Here is a 9211-nt window from a genome sequence, read left to right on the forward strand (position 1 = left end):
CCGAGCATCTCTACAGGAGATGTGGTGTACACACAACCTCACCTGACTGGCACATGTTCCTGTGGGGGTTGCCAACTACGTACAGTGGAGCATTTTCCCAGATGTAAGTAATACCGGTGACCTGGGACGCCTTCAGGGACGCACAGTTCTTACTGCTGAGGACAAGTATAAGGTCATCCCTGGACAAGTGTGCAGGACGGTTCTGAGCTTTATAAATGTAGCCTTACCCTTTGGGCTACAGGATGCTTTCATTCAGACCTTTCCTGATTGGCCTCCTAACAAAACACAAGTGCATTTTTGTTGGCAAATTGTAAATGGAGCGGTTTGAGGAACAGGGCCACTCTTGAACCGCACCTGCAAACCCAGGCACCACTGTGCTATCATGTAGACATCTATATCGGTCCCCTCAGACACATCCCTTACTGAGTTGCTGAGTACTAGGGGAGAGGGTGTTGCCATATTGATGGGAAGACCGTAAGAACGAAGGGGGGGGGTGATGAAGTGCTAATGAGACTGGAGGGCTGAGGAGATGGTGTCCCAGGAGGTTGGGTTGATGTGAGCCTAGACTTGGTACCCAGAACCTGGTTCTGAGTTTCCTGATAACTCTGCTTCAGTATTTGGCCTTGTTCTAATCTACGCAACAGTATCAGAGGGCTAGACTTCAATGTGGTTGAAACAGGCAGTATAAATGGGGCCCAAGAGGGGTTGCCAAGGTGGATGGGGTTCTAAACCAATTTATATTAGATTATTTTTTTTCCCAAAACTTGAAAGACATTTTCATTAAAACCTCAGAAGTGACACACTGCAAGAGATATTTTCTCTGTTGTGGAAGGGAGAGATGGAGAGGATCATGATTGCAATTCCTTTTGGGTTCTACTGTTTTCCTGGAAATGGTCAAGAGACTTCCTCATCTGCTGCAGCCGTAGGCTCTAGGGATTGCTTTTGCAGCCAGTGTCCCTTCTCTAGGGACTCATAGAAGTGATGGGCCAAGGCTGTGTTTTGGATGTCAAGTAGATTAAATGTCTTTAGCCAGAAACTGGGAGAGACATGAGAGAGGACAATACTGGCAGGAGACTGTGCACAGCAGAAGTGACTGATCATTTCTGATTCTCTTTGTAGCAGCAGTGGCTCCCATTTCTCCTCCTACACCTGGTCACTACCATGTCCTCTACCGAGGGTGTGGAGAAATGCAATTGGGCCGGCATGGGGAGACATACTTCCTGGTTGGTGGCTACCGGGTCTACGGGGATGTTGCTTTGGCCACGCCAGCAAAGGTGGAAGCAGAGAAGCCAGTCCCCAGACGTGCTCCCAAGAGAAATCATGCTCCGGAAAGGTCGGACCAAGACCTGGGTTTCCCCAGACCCAAAATCCGGCGATTGAAGCATTCAAGCAGCTCAGGAATACAAGGTGCTTTGATTCTCAAGCAGGGTGGCCCAACCTCTGGGCACAGCCCCTCTGCAACAGCCCCAGTAAACGAATGTCCCATCTTTGCTTTTTCAAGGTCGGCAACAGGGAGTCCCCTCCTAAAGAAAGTTCTCTCTCATTGCCACACTATCAAAGACTGCCCCAAATGTGATTCCTTCCTTGGGCCTGATCAGGCTAAGGGAAGAGTTGTCTCTTTCCTTCTCTGAGTTGGACCAAATCGTCTTAGAAACACCTCTTCACACTGTTGACCATGTTCTTCATGGGGGCTGCTGCTGAGCATTTATCTCATCCTTTCATCGTGGATAGAGAGAGGATTCTAATGCTGTTTACTTCTAGGGGAGAGGGGAGTGTAATGATTATGCTGTCATTTTGTATTATGCCCTTTTGTCATGAATTTGTTTTCAATTTCATGTTAAAATGGGCCCACCATTCCCACTTTTTTAGGTCATTCAGCACCCTCATTCTGCACCTTTAACATCTCTCTCAGTATCACTTGGAAATGTTTGAAATGGCATGAGCTTGTCCTCACATTCCTATCAGCTGTAAATCTGGAGCCCCGACATGAACCTAACCATTGAGCGGAACACCTCTCCACTACCTGTGTAACACTGGGTAGGCCCCTTAACCTCTTGGTTTTATAAGTCCTCAGTTGTAAAAATGTGAGGGTACTATGAATTTATATTTTGACCAGGACAAGGTTGAGAACAGTGTGCTTTGCTTTTATTCTTCCAAACTGGAATGTCTTCCCTCTCTTCCCCGTGGGGCCAAATCTCACTTGTCCTTCTGTACCATAGCCAAGGAGCCTTCCCTGATTCACCAGTCCACAGAATTCTCTGCCTCTTAGGGTGAGTGTCATACAACCTAGCTGTGTCTTACATTAATCTTGCCTCTCAAGCAAATCTGAGAATGTGGGTCTCTCTTTCCCTCCTGGGGCCACTCGGGCTGGGCCAGCCCACTGGCACACCCCAGGTGGGGTGTCTACTAGACTACGGCATGGGTGGGAAGGCCCATGTGTGTGTGGCCAGGCAGACTACCGCAGACTCCACCCCGCTCTCCTCCACAAAACTGCCCCTCCTCCTGAAGCCTGCCCCTCAAGTCACAAGGTTCCTTATATGACCTCACTGGGTAGTGATGCCCTCACAGGCCTTCTGACAGTTTCCATGGCAGGGTAACTATGCAAACGTGCTGCCCTCAGAGAAACTTCCCTACCCTGGAGGGAACTTCTTTCCCTGGAGAAAGTTCTCCACCAGATACCAATCTCTTTGGTTGTCTGAGAGAGAATATCTGACCAGATCTTCTATATTTACTCTAACCTGTCCTCTGCTCCCTGGGAGGACAGTGCAGCAGGTACACCGAGACTGGGCATCTGTACTAGATGCATGGTAGACACACAACCTTCCCTGGCTGCCACTTGTTCCTCTGGGGCTTTCCCACCACATACAACTGAGCACTTTCCCAGCTCTAATACCTGTGACCTGGGACATCTTCAGTGACCCACAGTGCTCACTGCTGAGGACAAGTGAAAAGTTATCCCTAGACAAGTGTGCAGGAAGGTTCTGATCTTTATAAATATAGTCTTCCCCTTTGGGCTACAGGATGCTTCCATTCAGACCCTTTCCTAATTGGCCTCTTAGCAAAAGACAAGTGCATTTTTGTTGGCAAATTGTAAATGTAGCAGTTTGAGGAAGAGGGCCACTCTTGAACCGCACCTTCAAACGCAGGCACCTCTGTGCTGTCATGTAGGCGTCTATATCGGTCCCCTCAGACACATCCCATCCTGAGTTGCTGAGTACTAGGGGAGAGGGTGGTGCCATATTGATGGGAAGACCAAAAGAACGAAGGGGGGTTGATGCAGTACTAATGAGACTGGAGGGCTGAGGAGACGGTGTCCCAGGAGGCTGGGTTGATGTGAGCCTAGACTTGGGACCCAGAACCCAGTTCTGAGTCTCCTGATCACTCTGCCTCAGTATTTGGCCTTGTTCTAATCTACATAAAAGTATCAGAGGGGGTTCTTAACCAATTTATATTAGATTATTTTTTTTTCCAAAACTTGAAAGACATTTTCATTAAAACCTCAGAAATGACAGACTGCAAGAAATGTTTTCTCTGTTGTGGAAGGGAGAGATGGAGAGGATCATGATTGCAATTTCTTTCGGGTTCTACTGTTTTCCCTGGGAACGGTCAGGAGACTTCCTCATCTGCTGCAGCCGTAGGCTCTAGGGATTGCTTTTGCAGCCAGTGTCCCTTCTCTAGGGACTCATAGAGGTGATGGGCCAAGGCTGTGTTTTGGATGTCAAGTAGATTAAATGTCTTTAGCCAGAAACTGGGAGAGACATGAGAGAGGGCAATACTGGCAGGAGACTGTGCACAGCAGAAGTGACTGATCAGTTCTGATTTTCTTTGCAGCAGCAGTGGCTCCCGTTTCTCCTCCTACACCTGGTCACTACTTTGTCCTCTACCGAGGGTTTTGAGAAGCGCAGTTGGGCCGGCATAGGGAGACATACTGCCTGGTTGGTGGCTACCGGGTCTACAGGGATGTTCCTTTGGCCACGCCAGCAAAGGTGGAAGCAGAGAAGTCGGTCCCCAGACGTGCTCTCAAGAGAAAGCACACTCTGGGAACGTTGGACAAAGATCTGGGTTACCCCAGACCCAAAATCCGGCAACTGCAGCATGCTGCCAGGAGGCGGACCCCACAGAATCTTGCAGGTGAGCCATCATAAAGAGAGGGCAATGGCTTAACTGCCTAAGGCAGCAAATGCCTCTTTCTGCATTGACACCCCCCATCCCCGGCCAACTGCCACAGATTAGAACCTGCGTCGTTCTGTCTGAGCCTTTCCCACCCAGGAGCCTCCTTCTACACTAAATGGCCATAAGCAAGGAGCCTCAGAAACTGAGGTTTGTAATGAGAGTCTGCCCTGAACATCCCAGGGCTGAAGCTTGCCTGGAAGAAAACCTGACGTTCTCTGCTCAATCCTCAGGGGCCCTTCTGTGAGCCAAGGAGGATGCAGGAGCAGAGTCAGAGTGCAAAGAAGACTTAGCAGTCTACCAAATGGGCCCCTGCCCTGAGCCATTGTCAGTGGCCACCACCACAAACCAGGGGGGAGCTGGGCTTTTTGAAACAGAAAGCAGCAATCTGTGGCTTCCCAAAGAGCCTTCTGCCTGGGGTCTCAGGAGGCAGGATAGAAAGGCCCAGGAAGACCTGCTCCCTGAAGCAAGAACAGGATGTAGAGTTAAGAAGTATGCACCCTGCCCCGAGTTTCACATGCTCCTTTATTGCCAGCCCTTTCTGTCCCCAGTGGGATCCCTAACTGCTCAATAAAATTTTTTTGTGTAACAGACTTCTAGGGTCGCCAGTACTCAGATTTAGGTCACAACCCCTGTGCTAGGCACTCCTGCCACCCGGGAAATGTTCCAAAGGTGGAATAGCTCCAGGGGGTGCCAGGGATCAGAGCCAAATCTTGAGAGGCTGGGGATGAAGGAGTTTGGGCACAGTCCCTAAAGCATCTCAGTGGTTGAGCTTCTGTGAGAAGGCACATCCCCTGTGTGTGTGTGTGTGTGTGTGTGTGTGTGTATGTGTGTGTGTGAATGGTAGAAGCAAATTCTCATACTGTGCAGCAGTCCCATAGGGAAACCCACTCATTAATATAAAAAACTACTTGGGGGGACTTCCATGGTGGTCCAGTGGGAAGACTCCATGCTCCCAATGCAGGGGACCTGGATTCTATCCCTGGTCAGGGAACTAGATCCCTCATGCATGCCGCAACTAAGAAGCCTGCACGCTGCAACTATGAGCCCACATGCTGCAACGAAAATCCCACAACTAAGACTCAGCACTGCCAAAATAAATAAATATTTTAAAAAAAGATCTTTAAAAACTTTTTAAATAAAAAAATATATAAAATTACTTGGGGATGTACACATAAGGATTGGCCCTCTAAGTGCTTTGAACACCCAGAGGAATTTTATACTGCCAGAGGGAGAAACTGAGACACATGAAAAAGGTGAAATAACTCTAGGGTAACACCTAGAGGAGTTTAGCTCACAAACAGCACACTGACCCACCACACAGTTTTCATAGTCTCACAAACCAACTTTAAAATGGGAAAGTCCCCCAAACAGGAGAAAAAAGGGGCACCAGACAGCCATCGCTGACTAACAGTCCAACTGAATTTATGTATGTATGGAATATATACTTGCCAGTACTTACTTAAATGGGAACTAAAGGAGATCTTGCCCTGAAATGGTCAAGATAAGGCTTTATTGACATTCCAAATTGGTTTTTGCATATGCAGTTGGAGAAAACTGGCTTTTTTTTTTTTTTTTTTTTTTTGCGGTACGCGGGCCTCTCACTGTTGTGGACTCTCCCGCTCTGGACGCGCAGGCTCAGTGGCCATGGCTCACGGGCCCAGCCGCTCCGCGGCATGTGGGATCTTCCCAGACCGTGGCACGAACCCGTGTCGTGTCCCCTGCATCGGCAGGCAGACTCTCAACAACTGCACCACCAGGGAAGCCCTTAAAACTGGCTTGATAAAACATCTTTTCAGAATTCTGATCTTAAGGGAACAAAAAGTCTTTCTAGGTGGAGCTTACATTTAACTCCCCTGTGCCTTTGAGATGTAAATGTTCTACCAGTCTTCTCAGGGAACTCTTACCTACACCATTTCCAAGTCCTGAGACTGGGAAAAAAAAGGAGGGTGAGGGAAGAAGCCATTTTAAACTCAAATGAGTAAACTTGTTTCAACTGTTATTCATAAACTAGTGAGTTTTACATTGTAGTACCTGATTCATGACAAAATTTTAAAATGAAAACTATGAGCTCTCTGTCTGTGTCTATCTGGATGTATGTGTGTATATGTATGTACATTATTAATATATATTTCTAACTTTGGATGGTATTGCCAAAATTAACTTATGAATGAACTCTATTTACTTGACTTAAAGAAAATTAAATATTTATATAAATTTTCAGAAATGTAATAAGAGTTAGCCCAAATAAATTTCAAGTTCATATGAGCTGGGAAATATTAAGTATTAAATTAGTATTTGATATTAAAATTAGTTTGTTGGTTTAATTAATACAGACATGTCTTCAGAGTCATCAACATTAAGTATAATACTTTTATTGTACTTAGGATTACTAAAAGTCAAATAAGATCATATTATCTACGTTTATAAAATTTGTCAACAAGTATAACTTGGTATGATAATATTTTTGTAAGTACATTAAATGCAAATAGGGTAATAGATTTTCGGTTAACTCTTTAAGAATAATTATGCTTTATGATACATCTATTGAAAATTAGTTATCCCAAACCTTTTTGGTAACTTGAAATGTTAGAGTTTTGCTAAATTGTTTAATGCTAGAAATTTATTGAATGTCTAGCTCATTTCCAAACAAGATAAAATACTGAAACAGTAATTACCAAACATAGGCTTCCTTTTACAGAGAAACTAAAGATGTTTAGGGCTGTTAATTAAAATTTTTGATGCCACCTTGAGAAATTTTCTATAAAAGGCAGATATTTTTAGAAACTATAAATAATATTTATAAATTTGCAAATCTCCAGAATGCTAATGTAAAAGAGAGTTCAAAATTACTTACTTCTTAATTTTCACTAGAAATTAGGCTTTTAAAGATTAAGAATTCTAATTAATATATGTAATTAAAACTACTAAAAGTAATAAGGAAAACATTTGTGTATGCAAAGAAAAAAGTATAAGAAATAGAAATAAATTTTGTTAAGGGAAAATAAAGTAAATGTGTCCTAAAGAGAGATTAAAAAAGATAGAAAAATAGACAAGGAAACCATAGAACAAAGTCTGAAAATAAAAAAAGAAGTTGTAGAAAGTTTATGGAAAAGAAACCATGAGAAAAAGAGTTGCATTGTATGGGTAAATGTTATTAATATAAATGTTCTGGAAATTATATAAAATCTCTAAATTTGAATATATCCTGGTGTAGTGTTATAATTCTAGCTATTAACTTAAAATGCATTATATCACAGAAATAACCAAATTTCTTTGTTAATTACATTATAATCGGATCTTCAACCATTCCATTTTGTCTTTTGTCATTTATAGTTAAATGACAAAAGAGTTATTGTTTTACTCTGACACTTTTACAAGAATGAATATCTTCAAGAAGATTCATAGGAAGGATTTTTTTGACAAAAATAGGTTTCTGATAACTTTCAGGTCTACAGAAATGAAATGGAAAACCTGATAGCTTTATAAACTGCTAACAAGAGATCAAGATGAACAAGTATTCATTAAATAGTGAAACTGTGCACCTCAGACTGGGACTTGAACCCATGTGCTGGACTCAAACCCGGCCAAAACTCAGATTGGGAGTCGAACCCAGGTGGCTGGGACTCAAACCTGGCCAAAACCCTGATTGGGTCTTGAACCCATGCAGCTGAGTTTCGAACCTGGCCAAAACCTACAGTTTTCCAACTGAGATCACATACCTGGTTTCAGGACTTAATGAAGCTCAGGTTCTTGATGTCTCATCACAGAAAGAATTCAGTGAGAGACAAAGTGATAGGTAAGAAGTGGATTTATTTAGAGAGAAACACACTCCACAGACAGAGTGTGGGCCATCTCAGAAGGTGAGAGCAAGACCAGGGTATGGGTTTGTCAGTTTTTATAGGGGTGGGTAATTTCATAGGCTAATGAGTGGGAGTAGTATTCCAGCTATTTGGGGAAGCAGTGGGGATTTCCAGGAATTGGGCCATTACCCACTTTTTGATCTTTATGGTTGGCCTTGGAACTGTCATGGCACCTGTGGGTGTGTCATTTAACTTGCTGATGTGTTAAAATGAGCATATACTGAAGCTCAAGGTCTAGTGGAAGTCCACTTGTCTGCCATCTTGGACCCATTTTGTTCTAATCAGTTTATATCATGTCCTCCGGCTATGTCATTCTTTCAAAGGTTGTGCCCTGCCCCCTTCCCTCCTGTTTCAATAGGACTGAATGAACTGATGCTTATGCCCATAACTTATATAATTTTTTGTCTGAAATATTACTGGCTTTTTAATCTTTGTTTTCTAGACATGAGAAAACCTTTCCCCTTAAGCTAACTGTGACTTGGAGAAATTTAATAAAGTATACTTTGTTAAACAAATATAAAATATTTACCTTTTTCTCTCTATATGATCTATCCAGAATTTGAAAACTCTTAGTGAGTATTCTTGCTTTTATAGCAATATAGATATTTATGTAAATTCCAAAAGAATCTGTTCTTTTTATAAGAGGATGCAATTGGAAACTTTTGTTATATTACCAAGGCTTTGACAGAAATGTCATATTTGGGAGAGATAAGCATAGACTCAGATATCACAGACAGCTTTAAAGAACTAAGATGGACTTTATGGAGGCATAAAACATCTTGGAAAACAGCCTGATGCCTTGCTTAAAGGGCTCCCAACACTTTACTAGGTGAGTATGGAAAGTCATTTCCTGGCTGAAGTTTATTTGGGCCCTGCGTCTTAGACTGTATAACTTCCTTTGTGACCTATAAATCTTCCGGAATAGACATCCTATCTCTGAAATTAAGTGGAGCCCTCTGGGGTTCCCAGGGACTGAAATCATGTGGGGCCTGGGCATCATGGCCTCCTTTTGTCCACCATTTCTTATAGGCAAGTCTCCAGTCTCCATGACGTTCCCTGAGTTCCAAAGGGCTGATTCAAACAGTAGCTAATCAAGGGAGGAACAGCCAAGAAACCACCTGGGGCAAGATTAAAAGGACAAGAGAAACTCATCAAGATTAGGAGATGACCACTGGAGA

General features: G+C 43.5%; 1 pseudogene; it reads left to right on the top strand.

Moving 5' to 3' along the window:
• Nucleotides 1–1675: 1675 nt before the first annotated feature.
• On the top strand, nt 1676–4145 carry LOC132507955 (DPEP2 neighbor protein-like; annotated as a pseudogene).
• The last annotated feature ends 5066 nt before the right edge of the window (nt 4146–9211 follow it).

Source organism: Lagenorhynchus albirostris, chromosome 17 (assembly GCF_949774975.1).
Source record: "Lagenorhynchus albirostris chromosome 17, mLagAlb1.1, whole genome shotgun sequence".
In the NCBI taxonomy this organism is placed as follows: Eukaryota; Metazoa; Chordata; class Mammalia; order Artiodactyla; family Delphinidae; genus Lagenorhynchus; species Lagenorhynchus albirostris.